Here is a 19978-nt window from a genome sequence, read left to right as displayed (position 1 = left end):
CTAGATGGGACTTGAAGCCACTGTCCCAGGTGATAGTAAACTTTTCAGGAAACTAATCCACAATGTCATTAGGATAAATGTCTGCTTTTATATACTGGGCCATAATTTTGCAAGCTGAATAGTACCGGATTGTTAAGCAGATAAAAGTTTCTGGTGGAGCCATTTGTGCAGTATCAAGCAAGAATAAAAGGAACATCTCCAGTAATTATATGGATGAAATAAAGCCTATCACCCCAGATAACTTGAAACCACAAACACCAGCTTAGGAGGCCAGTGCCTTATCCAAAGGCCACTGGGGCTTAGTAACATCTTTGTGTGAAAATGATTTTTTCATTAGTATAATCATTAATTGTTGCGATATAGGAAAGCCGTTTATTTGTGTTCTTTGCTTTACAAATCCCAGCATGAAATGTGATTGTACTAACCAGACCTAATAGTGTGGACCCTCATGTTACATTGCAGCAAAACAGATTGATGCAACTCTTTTACCAGTAAAGAGGTAGTCTTTTGCATTCCATTTTGTTGACTAACTAAAGTAATGTTTACAGTGCATATGAACCAAAGCAGATGTGTGTACTGGTACCTTAAAAACAGTCATGTTTGTGTTTTTTTTTCTGCCTTCATATCAGGATGTTCAGGTAGCAGATGATAATCATTAACTGATGACATTAGAAAAAAAAATTACATTTGCTCCAGGTGAGGCGTGAACTCACAACCTCGGCATTGCTCAACAGATACTGTCTTATAAGTACCGCGCGCTGACCGATTGCACCACAGGAGCGCATGGTGAAAGCACATTATTTTTAGTTGAGTGATTTTAGAAACGAGTTGACTAAGTAAATTAACTTGGTTTATTAATTTTAAATTAGTTACTTTTTAAATCCACTAAACTACTGCACCCAATACTAAAGTACCTAATAAAAGTAATATTCTAATATTAAGGTAATCAATTATATTGTGCATTTGTGTTATTGCCCAGTTTTATGTATCCATAGGTGTATATTGCAATGAATTCATGCCATTGTTGTACAGTTCAATATTATCAAAATTGTAAAACAATTCCTGTTTATTTATCTTAAATAATATTTGCTATAGATATATGCAACTTTAATGTTGCATAGGGAAAATATACACTACAATACCAAAAAATACAGTATCTTTAAATAAAAATAATTTAAATCTCACATGTGCTCTATATTTAAAGGTAAACATTGTTTTTTTGGTCTGTAGCACCTAAATTGTCAGTAAAGTCAGTGTCCAAAGAAATATAAAAAGTAGAAAATTTCCCTTTTGATGACATGGATGAAAGGACTTCAAGAAACCTATCAGCAATTGCCGTAGACATTGTTATTTTGTAGACTCTCTGATATTAAATTTCACTTAAAACTTAATAGTTATGTTTTGGTATATATGGATTTTATGCAATACCATTAAGACAGTCACCTGCATTGAAAAAAAGCATAACTTCTAGAATGAGAATGAGCAACAAAGGAACATGCATCCTAGATGGGACTTGAAGCCACTGTCCCAGGTGATAGTAAACTTTTCAGGAAACTAATCCACAATGTAATTAGGATAAATGTCTGCTTTTATATACTGGGCCATAATTTTGCAAGCTGAATAGTACCGGATTGTTAAGCAGATAAAAGTTTCTGGTGGAGCCATTTGTGCAGTATCAAGCAAGAATAAAAGGAACATCTCCAGTAATTATATGGATGAAATAAAGCCTATCACCCCAGATAACTTGAAACCACAAACACCAGCTTAGGAGGCCAGTGCCTTATCCAAAGGCCACTGGGGCTTAGTAACATCTTTGTGTGAAAATGATTTTTTCATTAGTATAATCATTAATTGTTGCGATATAGGAAAGCCGTTTATTTGTGTTCTTTGCTTTACAAATCCCAGCATGAAATGTGATTGTACTAACCAGACCTAATAGTGTGGACCCTCATGTTACATTGCAGCAAAACAGATTGATGCAACTCTTTTACCAGTAAAGAGGTAGTCTTTTGCATTCCATTTTGTTGACTAACTAAAGTAATGTTTACAGTGCATATGAACCAAAGCAGATGTGTGTACTGGTACCTTAAAAACAGTCATGTTTGTGTTTTTTTTTCTGCCTTCATATCAGGATGTTCAGGTAGCAGATGATAATCATTAACTGATGACATTAGAAAAAAAAATTACATTTGCTCCAGGTGAGGCGTGAACTCACAACCTCGGCATTGCTCAACAGATACTGTCTTATAAGTACCGCGCGCTGACCGATTGCACCACAGGAGCGCATGGTGAAAGCACATTATTTTTAGTTGAGTGATTTTAGAAACGAGTTGACTAAGTAAATTAACTTGGTTTATTAATTTTAAATTAGTTACTTTTTAAATCCACTAAACTACTGCACCCAATACTAAAGTACCTAATAAAAGTAATATTCTAATCATAAGGTAATCAATTATATTGTGCATTTGTGTTATTGCCCAGTTTTATGTATCCATAGGTGTATATTGCAATGAATTCATGCCATTGTTGTACAGTTCAATATTATCAAAATTGTAAAACAATTCCTGTTTATTTATCTTAAATAATATTTGCTATAGATATATGCAACTTTAATGTTGCATAGGGAAAATATACACTACAATACCAAAAAATACAGTATCTTTAAATAAAAATAGGTTAAATCTCACATGTGCTCTATATTTAAAGGTAAACATTGTTTTTTTTGGTCTGTAGCACCTAAATTGTCAGTAAAGTCAGTGTCCAAAGAAATATAAAAAGCAGAAAATTACCCTTTTGATGACATGGATGAAAGGACTTCAAGAAACCCATCAGCAATTGCCATAGACATTGTTATTTTGTAGCCACTCTGATATTAAATTGCAATTAAAACTTAATTGGTATGTTTTGGTATATATGGATTTCATGCAATACCATTAAGACAGTCACCTGCATTGAAAAAAAGCATAACTTCTAGAATGAGAATGAGCAACAAAGGAACATGCATCCTAGATGGGACTTGAAGCCACTGTCCCAGGTGATAGTAAACTTTTCAGGAAACTAATCCACAATGTCATTAGGATAAATGTCTGCTTTTAGATACTGGGCCATAATTTTACAAGCTGAATAGTACCGGATTGTTAATCAGATAAAAGATTCTGGTGGAGCCATTTGTGCAGTATCAAGTAAGAATAAAAGGAACATCTCCAGTAATTATATGGATGAAATAAAGCCTATCACCCCAGATAACTTGAAACCACAAACACCAGCTTAGGAGGCCAGTGCCTTATCCATTAGGCCACTGGGGCTTAGTAACATCTTTTTGTGAAACTGATTTTTTCATTAGTATAATCATTAATTGTTGCGATATAGGAAAGCTGTTTATTTGTGTTCTTTGCTTTACAAATCCCAGCATGAAATGTGATTGTATTAACCAGCCCTAATAGTATGGACCCTCATGTTACATTGCAGCAAAACAGATTGATGCAACTCTTTTACCAATAAAGAGGTAGTCTTTTGCATTCCATTTTGTGGACTAACTAAAGTAATGTTTACAGTGCATATGAACCAAAGCAGATGTGTGTACTGGTACCTTAAAAACAGTCATGTTTGTGTTTTTTTTTCTGCCTTCATATCAGGATGTTCAGGTAGCAGATGATAATCATTAACTGATGACATTAGAAAAAAAAATTACATTTGCTCCAGGTGAGGCGTGAACTCACAACCTCGGCATTGCTCAACAGATACTGTCTTATAAGTACCGCCCGCTGACCGATTGCACCACAGGAGCGCATGGTGAAAGCACATTATTTTTAGTTGAGTGATTTTAGAATCGAGTTGACTAAGTAAATTAACTTGGTTTATTAATTTTAAATGAGTTACTTTTTAAATCCACTAAACTACTGCACCCAATACTAAAGTACCTAATAAAAGTAATATTCTAATCATAAGGTAATCAATTATATTGTGCATTTGTGTTATTGCCCAGTTTTATGTATCCATAGGTGTATATTGCAATGAATTCATGCCATTGTTGTACAGTTCAATATTATCAAAATTGTAAAACAATTCCTGTTTATTTATCTTAAATAATATTTGCTATAGATATATGCAACTTTAATGTTGCATAGGGAAAATATACACTACAATACCAAAAAATACAGTATCTTTAAATAAAAATAGGTTAAATCTCACATGTGCTCTATATTTAAAGGTAAACATTGTTTTTTTTGGTCTGTAGCACCTAAATTGTCAGTAAAGTCAGTGTCCAAAGAAATATAAAAAGCAGAAAATTACCCTTTTGATGACATGGATGAAAGGACTTCAAGAAACCCATCAGCAATTGCCATAGACATTGTTATTTTGTAGCCACTCTGATATTAAATTGCAATTAAAACTTAATTGGTATGTTTTGGTATATATGGATTTCATGCAATACCATTAAGACAGTCACCTGCATTGAAAAAAAGCATAACTTCTAGAATGAGAATGAGCAACAAAGGAACATGCATCCTAGATGGGACTTGAAGCCACTGTCCCAGGTGAAAGTAAACTTTTCAGGAAACTAATCCACAATGTCATTAGGATAAATGTCTGCTTTTAGATACTGGGCCATAATTTTACAAGCTGAATAGTACCGGATTGTTAATCAGATAAAAGATTCTGGTGGAGCCATTTGTGCAGTATCAAGTAAGAATAAAAGGAACATCTCCAGTAATTATATGGATGAAATAAAGCCTATCACCCCAGATAACTTGAAACCACAAACACCAGCTTAGGAGGCCAGTGCCTTATCCATTAGGCCACGGGGGCTTAGTAACATCTTTCTGTGAAACTGATTTTTTCATTAGTATAATCATTAATTGTTGCGATATAGGAAAGCTGTTTATTTGTGTTCTTTGCTTTACAAATCCCAGCATGAAATGTGATTGTATTAACCAGCCCTAATAGTATGGACCCTCATGTTACATTGCAGCAAAACAGATTGATGCAACTCTTTTACCAATAAAGAGGTAGTCTTTTGCATTCCATTTTGTGGACTAACTAAAGTAATGTTTACAGTGCATATGAACCAAAGCAGATGTGTGTACTGGTACCTTAAAAACAGTCATGTTTGTGTTTTTTTTTCTGCCTTCATATCAGGATGTTCAGGTAGCAGATGATAATCATTAACTGATGACATTAGAAAAAAAAATTACATTTGCTCCAGGTGAGGCGTGAACTCACAACCTCGGCATTGCTCAACAGATACTGTCTTATAAGTACCGCCCGCTGACCGATTGCACCACAGGAGCGCATGGTGAAAGCACATTATTTTTAGTTGAGTGATTTTAGAATCGAGTTGACTAAGTAAATTAACTTGGTTTATTAATTTTAAATGAGTTACTTTTTAAATCCACTAAACTACTGCACCCAATACTAAAGTACCTAATAAAAGTAATATTCTAATCATAAGGTAATCAATTATATTGTGCATTTGTGTTATTGCCCAGTTTTATGTATCCATAGGTGTATATTGCAATGAATTCATGCCATTGTTGTACAGTTCAATATTATCAAAATTGTAAAACAATTCCTGTTTATTTATCTTAAATAATATTTGCTATAGATATATGCAACTTTAATGTTGCATAGGGAAAATATACACTACAATACCAAAAAATACAGTATCTTTAAATAAAAATAGGTTAAATCTCACATGTGCTCTATATTTAAAGGTAAACATTGTTTTTTTTGGTCTGTAGCACCTAAATTGTCAGTAAAGTCAGTGTCCAAAGAAATATAAAAAGCAGAAAATTACCCTTTTGATGACATGGATGAAAGGACTTCAAGAAACCCATCAGCAATTGCCATAGACATTGTTATTTTGTAGCCACTCTGATATTAAATTGCAATTAAAACTTAATTGGTATGTTTTGGTATATATGGATTTCATGCAATACCATTAAGACAGTCACCTGCATTGAAAAAAAGCATAACTTCTAGAATGAGAATGAGCAACAAAGGAACATGCATCCTAGATGGGACTTGAAGCCACTGTCCCAGGTGAAAGTAAACTTTTCAGGAAACTAATCCACAATGTCATTAGGATAAATGTCTGCTTTTAGATACTGGGCCATAATTTTACAAGCTGAATAGTACCGGATTGTTAATCAGATAAAAGATTCTGGTGGAGCCATTTGTGCAGTATCAAGTAAGAATAAAAGGAACATCTCCAGTAATTATATGGATGAAATAAAGCCTATCACCCCAGATAACTTGAAACCACAAACACCAGCTTAGGAGGCCAGTGCCTTATCCATTAGGCCACGGGGGCTTAGTAACATCTTTCTGTGAAACTGATTTTTTCATTAGTATAATCATTAATTGTTGCGATATAGGAAAGCCTTTTATTTGTGTTCTTTGCTTTACAAATCCCAGCATGAAATGTGATTGTACTAACCAGCCCTAATAGTGTGGACCCTCATGTTACATTGCAGCAAAACAGATTGATGCAACTCTTTTACCAGTAAAGAGGTAGCCTTTTTCATTCCATTTTGTTGACTAACTAAAGTAATGTTTACAGTGCATATGAACCAAAGCAGATGTGTGTACTGGTACCTTAAAAACAGTCATGTTTGTGTTTTTTTTTCTGCCTTCATATCAGGATGTTCAGGTAGCAGATGATAATCATTAACTGATGACATTAGAAAAAAAAATTACATTTGCTCCAGGTGAGGCGTGAACTCACAACCTCGGCATTGCTCAACAGATACTGTCTTATAAGTACCGCGCGCTGACCGATTGCACCACAGGAGCGCATGGTGAAAGCATATTATTTTTAGTTGAGTGATTTTAGAATCGAGTTGACTAAGTAAATTAACTTGGTTTATTAATTTTAAATGAGTTACTTTTTAAATCCACTAAACTACTGCACCCAATACTAAAGTACCTAATAAAAGTAATATTCTAATCATAAGGTAATCAATTATATTGTGCATTTGTGTTATTGCCCAGTTTTATGTATCCATAGGTGTATATTGCAATGAATTCATGCCATTGTTGTACAGTTCAATATTATCAAAATTGTAAAACAATTCCTGTTTATTTATCTTAAATAATATTTGCTATAGATATATGCAACTTTAATGTTGCATAGGGAAAATATACACTACAATACCAAAAAATGCAGTATCTTTAAATAAAAATAAGTTAAATCTCACATGTGCTCTATATTTAAAGGTAAACATTGTTTTTTTGGTCTGTAGCACCAAAATTGTCAGTAAATTCAGTGTCCAAAGAAATATAAAAAGCAGAAAATTACCCTTTTGATGACATGGATGAAAGGACTTCAAGAAACCCATCAGCAATTGCCATAGACATTGTTATTTTGTAGCCACTCTGATATTAAATTGCAATTAAAACTTAATTGGTATGTTTTGGTATATATGGATTTCATGCAATACCATTAAGACAGTCACCTGCATTGGAAAAAAGCATAACTTCTAGAATGAGAATGATCAACAAAGGAACATGCATCCTAGATGGGACTTGAAGCCACTGTCCCAGGTGATAGTAAACTTTTCAGGAAACTAATCCACAATGTCATTAGGATAAATGTCTGCTTTTAGATACTGGGCCATAATTTTACAAGCTGAATAGTACCGGATTGTTAATCAGATAAAAGATTCTGGTGGAGCCATTTGTGCAGTATCAAGTAAGAATAAAAGGAACATCTCCAGTAATTATATGGATGAAATAAAGCCTATCACCCCAGATAACTTGAAACCACAAACACCAGCTTAGGAGGCCAGTGCCTTATCCATTAGGCCACGGGGGCTTAGTAACATCTTTGTGTGAAACTGATTTTTTCATTAGTATAATCATTAATTGTTGCGATATAGGAAAGCCTTTTATTTGTGTTCTTTGCTTTACAAATCCCAGCATGAAATGTGATTGTACTAACCAGCCCTAATAGTGTGGACCCTCATGTTACATTGCAGCAAAATAGATTGATGCAACTCTTTTACCAATAAAGAGGTAGTCTTTTGCATTCCATTTTGTGGACTAACTAAAGTAATGTTTACAATGCATATGAACCAAAGCAGATGTGTGTACTGGTACCTTAAAAACAGTCATGTTTGTGTTTTTTTTTCTGCCTTCATATCCGGATGTTCAGGTAGCAGATGATAATCATTAACTGACGACATTAGAAAAAAAATTACATTTGCTCCAGGTGAGGCTTGAACTCACATCCTCGGCATTGCTCAAAAGATACTGTCTTATAAGTCCCACACGCTGACCGATTGCGCCACAGGAGCGCATGGTCAAAGTGCATTATTTTTAGTTGAGTGATTTTAGCATCGAGTTGACTATGTAAATTAACTTGGTTTATTAATTTTAAATTAGTTACTTTTTAAATCCACTAAACTACTGCACCCAATACTAAAGTACCTAATAAAACTAATATTCTAATCATAAGGTAATTAGTTATATTGTGCATTTGTGTTATTGCCCAGTTTTATGTATCCATAGGTGTATATTGCAATGAATTCATGCCATTGTTGTACAGTTTAATATTATCAAAATTGTAAAATAATTCCTGTTTATTTATCTTAAATAATATTTGCTATAGATATATGCAACTTTAATGTTGCATAGGGAAAATATACACTACAATACCAAAAAATGCAGCATCTTTAAATAAAAATAATTTAAATCTCACATGTGCTCTATATTTAAAAGGTAAACATTGTTTTTTTGGTCTGTAGCACCTAAATTGTCAGTAAAGTCAGTGTCCAAAGAAATATAAAAAGCAGAAAATTACCCTTTTGATGACATGGATGAAAGGACTTCAAGAAACCCATCAGCAATTGCCATAGACATTGTTATTTTGTAGCCACTCTGATATTAAATTGCAATTAAAACTTAATAGGTATGTTTTGGTATATATGGATTTCATGCAATACCATTAAGACAGTAACCTGCATTGAAAAAAAGCATAACTTCTAGAATGAGAATGAGCAACAAAGGAACATGCATCCTAGATGGGACTTGAAGCCACTGTTCCAGGTGATAGTAAACTTTTCAGGAAACTAATCCACAATGTCATTAGGATAAATGTCTGCTTTTAGATACTGGGCCATAATTTTGCAAGCTGTACAGTACCGGATTGTTAAGCAGATAAAAGTTTCTGGTGGAGCCATTTGTGCAGTATCAAGCAAGAATAAAGGGAACATATCCAGTAATTATATGGATGAAATAAAGCCTATCACCACAGATAACTTGAAACCACAAACACCAGCTTAGGAGGCCAGTGCCTTATCCATTAGGCCACTGGGGCTTAGTAACATCTTTGTGTGAAACTGATTTTTTCATTAGTATAATCACTAATTGTTGCGATATAGGAAATCCGTTTATTTGTGTTCTTTGCTTTACTAATCCCAGCATGAAATGTGATTGTACTAACCAGACCTAATAGTGTGGACCCTCATGTTACATTGCAGCAAAACAGATTGATGCAACTCTTTTACCAGTAAAGAGGTAGTCTTTTGCATTCCATTTTGTTGACTAACTAAAGTAATGTTTACAGTGCATATGAACCAAAGCAGATGTGTGTACTGGTACCTTAAAAACAGTCATGTTTGTGTTTTTTTTTCTGCCTTCATATCAGGATGTTCAGGTAGCAGATGATAATCATTAACTGATGACATTAGAAAAAAAAATTACATTTGCACCAGGTGAGGCTTGAACTCACAACCTCGGCATTGCTCAACAGATACTGTCTTATAAGTACCGCGCGCTGACCGATTGCACCACAGGAGCGCATGGTGAAAGCACATTATTTTTAGTTGAGTGATTTTAGAATCGAGTTGACTAAGTAAATTAACTTGGTTTATTAATTTTAAATTAGTTACTTTTTAAATCCACTAAACTACTGCACCCAATACTAAAGTACCTAATAAAAGTAATATTCTAATCATAAGGTAATCAATTATATTGTGCATTTGTGTTATTGCCCAGTTTTATGTATCCATAGGTGTATATTGCAATGAATTCATGCCATTGTTGTACAGTTAAATATTATCAAAATTGTAAAACAATTCCTGTTTATTTATCTTAAATAATATTTGCTATAGATATATGCAACTTTAATGTTGCATAGGGAAAATATACACTACAATACCAAAAAATACAGTATCTTTAAATAAAAATAAGTTAAATCTCACATGTGCTCTATATTTAAAGGTAAACATTGTTTTTTTGGTCTGTAGCACCTAAATTGTCAGTAAAGTCAGTGTCCAAAGAAATATAAAAAGCAGAAAATTACCCTTTTGATGACATGGATGAAAGGACTTCAAGAAACCCATCAGCAATTGCCATAGACATTGTTATTTTGTAGCCACTCTGATATTAAATTGCAATTAAAACTTAATTGGTATGTTTTGGTATATATGGATTTCATGCAATACCATTAAGACAGTCACCTGCATTGAAAAAAAGCATAACTTCTAGAATGAGAATGAGCAACAAAGGAACATGCATCCTAGATGGGACTTGAAGCCACTGTTCCAGGTGATAGTAAACTTTTCAGGAAACTAATCAACAATGTCATTAGGATAAATGTCTGCTTTTAGATACTGGGCCATAATTTTGCAAGCTGTACAGTACCGGATTGTTAAGCAGATAAAAGTTTCTGGTGGAGCCATTTGTGCAGTATCAAGCAAGAATAAAGGGAACATATCCAGTAATTATATGGATGAAATAAAGCCTATCACCACAGATAACTTGAAACCACAAACACCAGCTTAGGAGGCCAGTGCCTTATCCATTAGGCCACTGGGGCTTAGTAACATCTTTGTGTGAAACTGATTTTTTCATTAGTATAATCACTAATTGTTGCGATATAGGAAATCCGTTTATTTGTGTTCTTTGCTTTACTAATCCCAGCATGAAATGTGATTGTACTAACCAGACCTAATAGTGTGGACCCTCATGTTACATTGCAGCAAAACAGATTGATGCAACTCTTTTACCAGTAAAGAGGTAGTCTTTTGCATTCCATTTTGTTGACTAACTAAAGTAATGTTTACAGTGCATATGAACCAAAGCAGATGTGTGTACTGGTACCTTAAAAACAGTCATGTTTGTGTTTTTTTTTCTGCCTTCATATCAGGATGTTCAGGTAGCAGATGATAATCATTAACTGATGACAGTAGAAAAAAAAATTACATTTGCACCAGGTGAGGCTTGAACTCACAACCTCGGCATTGCTCAACAGATACTGTCTTATAAGTACCGCGCGCTGACCGATTGCACCACAGGAGCGCATGGTGAAAGCACATTATTTTTAGTTGAGTGATTTTAGAATCGAGTTGACTAAGTAAATTAACTTGGTTTATTAATTTTAAATTAGTTACTTTTTAAATCCACTAAACTACTGCACCCAATACTAAAGTACCTAATAAAAGTAATATTCTAATCATAAGGTAATCAATTATATTGTGCATTTGTGTTATTGCCCAGTTTTATGTATCCATAGGTGTATATTGCAATGAATTCATGCCATTGTTGTACAGTTAAATATTATCAAAATTGTAAAACAATTCCTGTTTATTTATCTTAAATAATATTTGCAATAGATATATGCAACTTTAATGTTGCATAGGGAAAATATACACTACAATACCAAAAAATACAGTATCTTTAAATAAAAATAAGTTAAATCTCACATGTGCTCTATATTTAAAGGTAAACATTGTTTTTTTGGTCTGTAGCACCTAAATTGTCAGTAAAGTCAGTGTCCAAAGAAATATAAAAAGCAGAAAATTACCCTTTTGATGACATGGATGAAAGGACTTCAAGAAACCCATCAGCAATTGCCATAGACATTGTTATTTTGTAGCCACTCTGATATTAAATTGCAATTAAAACTTAATTGGTATGTTTTGGTATATATGGATTTCATGCAATACCATTAAGACAGTCACCTGCATTGAAAAAAAGCATAACTTCTAGAATGAGAATGAGCAACAAAGGAACATGCATCCTAGATGGGACTTGAAGCCACTGTCCCAGGTGATAGTAAACTTTTCAGGAAACTAATCCACAATGTCATTAGGATAAATGTCTGCTTTTAGATACTGGGCCATAATTTTACAAGCTGAATAGTACCGGATTGTTAATCAGATAAAAGATTCTGGTGGAGCCATTTGTGCAGTATCAAGTAAGAATAAAAGGAACATCTCCAGTAATTATATGGATGAAATAAAGCCTATCACCCCAGATAACTTGAAACCACAAACACCAGCTTAGGAGGCCAGTGCCTTATCCATTAGGCCACTGGGGCTTAGTAACATCTTTGTGTGAAACTGATTTTTTCATTAGTATAATCACTAATTGTTGCGATATAGGAAAGCCGTTTATTTGTGTTCTTTGCTTTACTAATCCCAGCATGAAATGTGATTGTACTAACCAGACCTAATAGTGTGGACCCTCATGTTACATTGCAGCAAAACAGATTGATGCAACTCTTTTACCAGTAAAGAGGTAGTCTTTTGCATTCCATTTTGTTGACTAACTAAAGTAATGTTTACAGTGCATATGAACCAAAGCAGATGTGTGTACTGGTACCTTAAAAACAGTCATGTTTGTGTTTTTTTTTCTGCCTTCATATCAGGATGTTCAGGTAGCAGATGATAATCATTAACTGATGACATTAGAAAAAAAAATTACATTTGCACCAGGTGAGGCTTGAACTCACAACCTCGGCATTGCTCAACAGATACTGTCTTATAAGTACCGCGCGCTGACCGATTGCACCACAGGAGCGCATGGTGAAAGCACATTATTTTTAGTTGAGTGATTTTAGAATCGAGTTGACTAAGTAAATTAACTTGGTTTATTAATTTTAAATTAGTTACTTTTTAAATCCACTAAACTACTGCACCCAATACTAAAGTACCTAATAAAAGTAATATTCTAATCATAAGGTAATCAATTATATTGTGCATTTGTGTTATTGCCCAGTTTTATGTATCCATAGGTGTATATTGCAATGAATTCATGCCATTGTTGTACAGTTAAATATTATCAAAATTGTAAAACAATTCCTGTTTATTTATCTTAAATAATATTTGCTATAGATATATGCAACTTTAATGTTGCATAGGGAAAATATACACTACAATACCAAAAAATACAGTATCTTTAAATAAAAATAAGTTAAATCTCACATGTGCTCTATATTTAAAGGTAAACATTGTTTTTTTGGTCTGTAGCACCTAAATTGTCAGTAAAGTCAGTGTCCAAAGAAATATAAAAAGCAGAAAATTACCCTTTTGATGACATGGATGAAAGGACTTCAAGAAACCCATCAGCAATTGCCATAGACATTGTTATTTTGTAGCCACTCTGATATTAAATTGCAATTAAAACTTAATTGGTATGTTTTGGTATATATGGATTTCATGCAATACCATTAAGACAGTCACCTGCATTGAAAAAAAGCATAACTTCTAGAATGAGAATGAGCAACAAAGGAACATGCATCCTAGATGGGACTTGAAGCCACTGTCCCAGGTGATAGTAAACTTTTCAGGAAACTAATCCACAATGTCATTAGGATAAATGTCTGCTTTTAGATACTGGGCCATAATTTTACAAGCTGAATAGTACCGGATTGTTAATCAGATAAAAGATTCTGGTGGAGCCATTTGTGCAGTATCAAGTAAGAATAAAAGGAACATCTCCAGTAATTATATGGATGAAATAAAGCCTATCACCCCAGATAACTTGAAACCACAAACACCAGCTTAGGAGGCCAGTGCCTTATCGATTAGGCCACGGGGGCTTAGTAACATCTTTGTGTGAAACTGATTTTTTCATTAGTATAATCATTAATTGTTGCGATATAGGAAAGCCTTTTATTTGTGTTCTTTGCTTTACAAATCCCAGCATGAAATATGATTGTACTAACCAGCCCTAATAGTGTGGACCCTCATGTTACATTGCAGCAAAACAGATTGATGCAACTCTTTTACCAGTAAAGAGGTAGCCTTTTGCATTCCATTTTGTTGACTAACTAAAGTAATGTTTACAGTGCATATGAACCAAAGCAGATGTGTGTACTGGTACCTTAAAAACAGTCATGTTTGTGTTTTTTTTCTGCCTTCATATCAGGATGTTCAGGTAGCAGATGATAATCATTAACTGATGACATTAGAAAAAAAAATTACATTTGCTCCAGGTGAGGCTTGAACTCACAACCTCGGCATTGCTCAACAGATACTGTCTTATATGTACCACGCGCTGACCGATTGCACCACAGGAGCGCATGGTGAAAGCACATTATTTTTAGTTGAGTGAATTTACAATCGATTTGACTAAGTAAATTAACTTGGTTTATTAATTTTAAATTAGTTACTTTTTAAATCCACTAAACTACTGCACCCAATACTAAAGTACCTAATAAAAGTAATATTCTAATCATAAGGTAATCAATTATATTGTGCATTTGTGTTATTGCCCAGTTTTATGTATCCATAGGTGTATATTGCAATGAATTCATGCCATTGTTGTACAGTTCAATATTATCAAAATTGTAAAACAATTCCTGTTTATTTATCTTAAATAATATTTGCTATAGATATATGCAACTTTAATGTTGCATAGGGAAAATATACACTACAATACTAAAAAATGCAGTATCTTTAAATAAAAATAAGTTAAATCTCACATGTGCTCTATATTTAAAGGTAAACATTGTTTTTTTGGTCTGTAGCACCTAAATTGTCAGTAAAGTCAGTGTCCAAAGAAATATAAAAAGCAAAAAATTACCCTTTTGATGACATGGATGAAAGGACTTCAAGAAACCCATCAGCAATTGCCATAGACATTGTTATTTTGTAGCCACTCTGATATTAAATTGCAATTAAAACTTAATTGGTATGTTTTGGTATATATGGATTTCATGCAATACCATTAAGACAGTCACCTGCATTGAAAAAAAGCATAACTTCTAGAATGAGAATGAGCAACAAAGGAACATGCATCCTAGATGGGACTTGAAGCCACTGTCCCAGGTGATAGTAAACTTTTCAGGAAACTAATCCACAATGTCATTAGGATAAATGTCTGCTTTTAGATACTGGGCCATAATTTTACAAGCTGAATAGTACCAGATTGTTAATCAGATAAAAGATTCTGGTGGAGCCATTTGTGCAGTATCAAGTAAGAATAAAAGGAACATCTCCAGTAATTATATGGATGAAATAAAGCCTATCACCCCAGATAACTTGAAACCACAAACACCAGCTTAGGAGGCCAGTGCCTTATCCATTAGGCCACGGGGGCTTAGTAACATCTTTGTGTGAAACTGATTTTTTCATTAGTATAATCATTAATTGTTGCGATATAGGAAAGCCTTTTATTTGTGTTCTTTGCTTTACAAATCCCAGCATGAAATGTGATTGTACTAACCAGCCCTAATAGTGTGGACCCTCATGTTACATTGCAGCAAAACAGATTGATGCAACTCTTTTACCAGTAAAGAGGTAGCCTTTTTCATTCCATTTTGTTGACTAACTAAAGTAATGTTTACAGTGCATATGAACCAAAGCAGATGTGTGTACTGGTACCTTAAAAACAGTCATGTTTGTGTTTTTTTTTCTGCCTTCATATCAGGATGTTCAGGTAGCAGATGATAATCATTAACTGATGACATTAGAAAAAAAAATTACATTTGCTCCAGGTGAGGCGTGAACTCACAACCTCGGCATTGCTCAACAGATACTGTCTTATAAGTACCGCGCGCTGACCGATTGCACCACAGGAGCGCATGGTGAAAGCACATTATTTTTAGTTGAGTGAATTTACAATCGATTTGACTAAGTAAATTAACTTGGTTTATTAATTTTAAATTAGTTACTTTTTAAATCCACTAAACTACTGCACCCAATACTAAAGTACCTAATAAAAGTAATATTCTAATCATAAGGTAATCAATTATATTGTGCATTTGTGTTATTGCCCAGTTTTATGTATCCATAGGTGTATATTGCAATGAATTCATGCCATTGTTGTACAGTTCAATATTATCAAAATTGTAAAACAATTCCTGTTTATTTATCTTAAATAATATTTGCTATAGATATATGCAACTTTAATGTTGCATAGGGAAAATATACACTACAATACTAAAAAATGCAGTATCTTTAAATAAAAATAAGTTAAATCTCACATGTGCTCTATATTTAAAGGTAAACATTGTTTTTTTGGTCTGTAGCACCTAAATTGTCAGTAAAGTCAGTGTCCAAAGAAATATAAAAAGCAAAAAATTACCCTTTTGATGACATGGATGAAAGGACTTCAAGAAACCCATCAGCAATTGCCATAGACATTGTTATTTTGTAGCCACTCTGATATTAAATTGCAATTAAAACTTAATTGGTATGTTTTGGTATATATGGATTTCATGCAATACCATTAAGACAGTCACCTGCATTGAAAAAAAGCATAACTTCTAGAATGAGAATGAGCAACAAAGGAACATGCATCCTAGATGGGACTTGAAGCCACTGTCCCAGGTGATAGTAAACTTTTCAGGAAACTAATCCACAATGTCATTAGGATAAATGTCTGCTTTTAGATACTGGGCCATAATTTTACAAGCTGAATAGTACCAGATTGTTAATCAGATAAAAGATTCTGGTGGAGCCATTTGTGCAGTATCAAGTAAGAATAAAAGGAACATCTCCAGTAATTATATGGATGAAATAAAGCCTATCACCCCAGATAACTTGAAACCACAAACACCAGCTTAGGAGGCCAGTGCCTTATCCATTAGGCCACGGGGGCTTAGTAACATCTTTGTGTGAAACTGATTTTTTCATTAGTATAATCATTAATTGTTGCGATATAGGAAAGCCTTTTATTTGTGTTCTTTGCTTTACAAATCCCAGCATGAAATGTGATTGTACTAACCAGCCCTAATAGTGTGGACCCTCATGTTACATTGCAGCAAAACAGATTGATGCAACTCTTTTACCAGTAAAGAGGTAGCCTTTTTCATTCCATTTTGTTGACTAACTAAAGTAATGTTTACAGTGCATATGAACCAAAGCAGATGTGTGTACTGGTACCTTAAAAACAGTCATGTTTGTGTTTTTTTTTCTGCCTTCATATCAGGATGTTCAGGTAGCAGATGATAATCATTAACTGATGACATTAGAAAAAAAAATTACATTTGCTCCAGGTGAGGCGTGAACTCACAACCTCGGCATTGCTCAACAGATACTGTCTTATAAGTACCGCGCGCTGACCGATTGCACCACAGGAGCGCATGGTGAAAGCACATTATTTTTAGTTGAGTGATTTTAGAATCGAGTTGACTAAGTAAATTAACTTGGTTTATTAATTTTAAATGAGTTACTTTTTAAATCCACTAAACTACTGCACCCAATACTAAAGTACCTAATAAAAGTAATATTCTAATCATAAGGTAATCAATTATATTGTGCATTTGTGTTATTGCCCAGTTTTATGTATCCATAGGTGTATATTGCAATGAATTCATGCCATTGTTGTACAGTTCAATATTATCAAAATTGTAAAACAATTCCTGTTTATTTATCTTAAATAATATTTGCTATAGATATATGCAACTTTAATGTTGCATAGGGAAAATATACACTACAATACCAAAAAATGCAGTATCTTTAAATAAAAATAAGTTAAATCTCACATGTGCTCTATATTTAAAGGTAAACATTGTTTTTTTGGTCTGTAGCACCTAAATTGTCAGTAAAGTCAGTGTCCAAAGAAATATAAAAAGCAGAAAATTACCCTTTTGATGACATGGATGAAAGGACTTCAAGAAACCCATCAGCAATTGCCATAGACATTGTTATTTTGTAGCCAATCTGATATTAAATTGCAATTAAAACTTAATTGGTATGTTTTGGTATATATGGATTTCATGCAATACCATTAAGACAGTCACCTGCATTGGAAAAAAGCATAACTTCTAGAATGAGAATGAGCAACAAAGGAACATGCATCCTAGATGGGACTTGAAGCCACTGTCCCAGGTGATAGTAAACTTTTCAGGAAACTAATCCACAATGTCATTAGGATAAATGTCTGCTTTTAGATACTGGGCCATAATTTTACAAGCTGAATAGTACCGGATTGTTAATCAGATAAAAGATTCTGGTGGAGCCATTTGTGCAGTATCAAGTAAGAATAAAAGGAACATCTCCAGTAATTATATGGATGAAATAAAGCCTATCACCCCAGATAACTTGAAACCACAAACACCAGCTTAGGAGGCCAGTGCCTTATCCATTAGGCCACGGGGGCTTAGTAACATCTTTGTGTGAAACTGATTTTTTCATTAGTATAATCATTAATTGTTGCGATATAGGAAAGCCTTTTATTTGTGTTCTTTGCTTTACAAATCCCAGCATGAAATGTGATTGTACTAACCAGCCCTAATAGTGTGGACCCTCATGTTACATTGCAGCAAAATAGATTGATGCAACTCTTTTACCAATAAAGAGGTAGTCTTTTGCATTCCATTTTGTGGACTAACTAAAGTAATGTTTACAATGCATATGAACCAAAGCAGATGTGTGTACTGGTACCTTAAAAACAGTCATGTTTGTGTTTTTTTTTCTGCCTTCATATCCGGATGTTCAGGTAGCAGATGATAATCATTAACTGACGACATTAGAAAAAAAATTACATTTGCTCCAGGTGAGGCTTGAACTCACAACCTCGGCATTGCTCAAAAGATACTGTCTTATAAGTTCCGCACGCTGACCGATTGCGCCACAGGAGCGCATGGTCAAAGCGCATTATTTTTAGTTGAGTGATTTTAGCATCGAGTTGACTATGTAAATTAACTTGGTTTATTAATTTTAAATTAGTTACTTTTTAAATCCACTAAACTACTGCACCCAATACTAAAGTACCTAATAAAACTAATATTCTAATCATAAGGTAATTAGTTATATTGTGCATTTGTGTTATTGCCCAGTTTTATGTATCCATAGGTGTATATTGCAATGAATTCATGCCATTGTTGTACAGTTTAATATTATCAAAATTGTAAAATAATTCCTGTTTATTTATCTTAAATAATATTTGCTATAGATATATGCAACTTTAATGTTGCATAGGGAAAATATACACTACAATACCAAAAAATGCAGCATCTTTAAATAAAAATAATTTAAATCTCACATGTGCTCTATATTTAAAAGGTAAACATTGTTTTTTTGGTCTGTAGCACCTAAATTGTCAGTAAAGTCAGTGTCCAAAGAAATATAAAAAGCAGAAAATTACCCTTTTGATGACATGGATGAAAGGACTTCAAGAAACCCATCAGCAATTGCCATAGACATTGTTATTTTGTAGCCACTCTGATATTAAATTGCAATTAAAACTTAATAGGTATGTTTTGGTATATATGGATTTCATGCAATACCATTAAGACAGTAACCTGCATTGAAAAAAAGCATAACTTCTAGAATGAGAATGAGCAACAAAGGAACATGCATCCTAGATGGGACTTGAAGCCACTGTTCCAGGTGATAGTAAACTTTTCATTAAACTAATCCACAATGTCATTAGGATAAATGTCTGCTTTTAGATACTGGGCCATAATTTTGCAAGCTGTACAGTACCGGATTGTTAAGCAGATAAAAGTTTCTGGTGGAGCCATTTGTGCAGTATCAAGCAAGAATAAAGGGAACATATCCAGTAATTATATGGATGAAATAAAGCCTATCACCACAGATAACTTGAAACCACAAACACCAGCTTAGGAGGCCAGTGCCTTATCCATTAGGCCACTGGGGCTTAGTAACATCTTTGTGTGAAACTGATTTTTTCATTAGTATAATCACTAATTGTTGCGATATAGGAAAGCCGTTTATTTGTGTTCTTTGCTTTACTAATCCCAGCATGAAATGTGATTGTACTAACCAGACCTAATAGT

At 33.7% G+C, this 19978-nt stretch overlaps 5 non-coding genes across 5 annotated transcripts; all 5 read right to left on the bottom strand.

The window, feature by feature from the left end:
* Positions 1-8204: 8204 nt before the first annotated feature.
* On the bottom strand, positions 8205-8297 carry TRNAI-UAU (transfer RNA isoleucine (anticodon UAU)). Its single transcript is given in 2 exon segments — positions 8205-8240; positions 8260-8297. It is a non-coding gene; the product is annotated as a tRNA-Ile (tRNA).
* A 1411-nt stretch (positions 8298-9708) lies between these two features.
* On the bottom strand, positions 9709-9801 carry TRNAI-UAU (transfer RNA isoleucine (anticodon UAU)). Its single transcript is given in 2 exon segments — positions 9709-9744; positions 9764-9801. It is a non-coding gene; the product is annotated as a tRNA-Ile (tRNA).
* A 1410-nt stretch (positions 9802-11211) lies between these two features.
* On the bottom strand, positions 11212-11304 carry TRNAI-UAU (transfer RNA isoleucine (anticodon UAU)). Its single transcript is given in 2 exon segments — positions 11212-11247; positions 11267-11304. It is a non-coding gene; the product is annotated as a tRNA-Ile (tRNA).
* Positions 11305-12714: 1410 nt separating this feature from the next.
* TRNAI-UAU (transfer RNA isoleucine (anticodon UAU)) lies at positions 12715-12807 on the bottom strand. Its single transcript is given in 2 exon segments — positions 12715-12750; positions 12770-12807. It is a non-coding gene; the product is annotated as a tRNA-Ile (tRNA).
* Positions 12808-18724: 5917 nt separating this feature from the next.
* On the bottom strand, positions 18725-18817 carry TRNAI-UAU (transfer RNA isoleucine (anticodon UAU)). The gene is given in 2 exon segments: positions 18725-18760; positions 18780-18817. It is a non-coding gene; the product is annotated as a tRNA-Ile (tRNA).
* Positions 18818-19978: the final 1161 nt, after the last annotated feature.

This window comes from Taudactylus pleione, unplaced genomic scaffold, assembly GCF_031769625.1.
Source record: "Taudactylus pleione unplaced genomic scaffold, aTauple2 ptg000473l, whole genome shotgun sequence".
NCBI classification, from domain to species: domain Eukaryota; kingdom Metazoa; phylum Chordata; class Amphibia; order Anura; family Myobatrachidae; genus Taudactylus; species Taudactylus pleione.
Note: the sequence above shows the minus strand (reverse complement) of the source record. Positions and strands in the feature narration are given on the sequence as shown.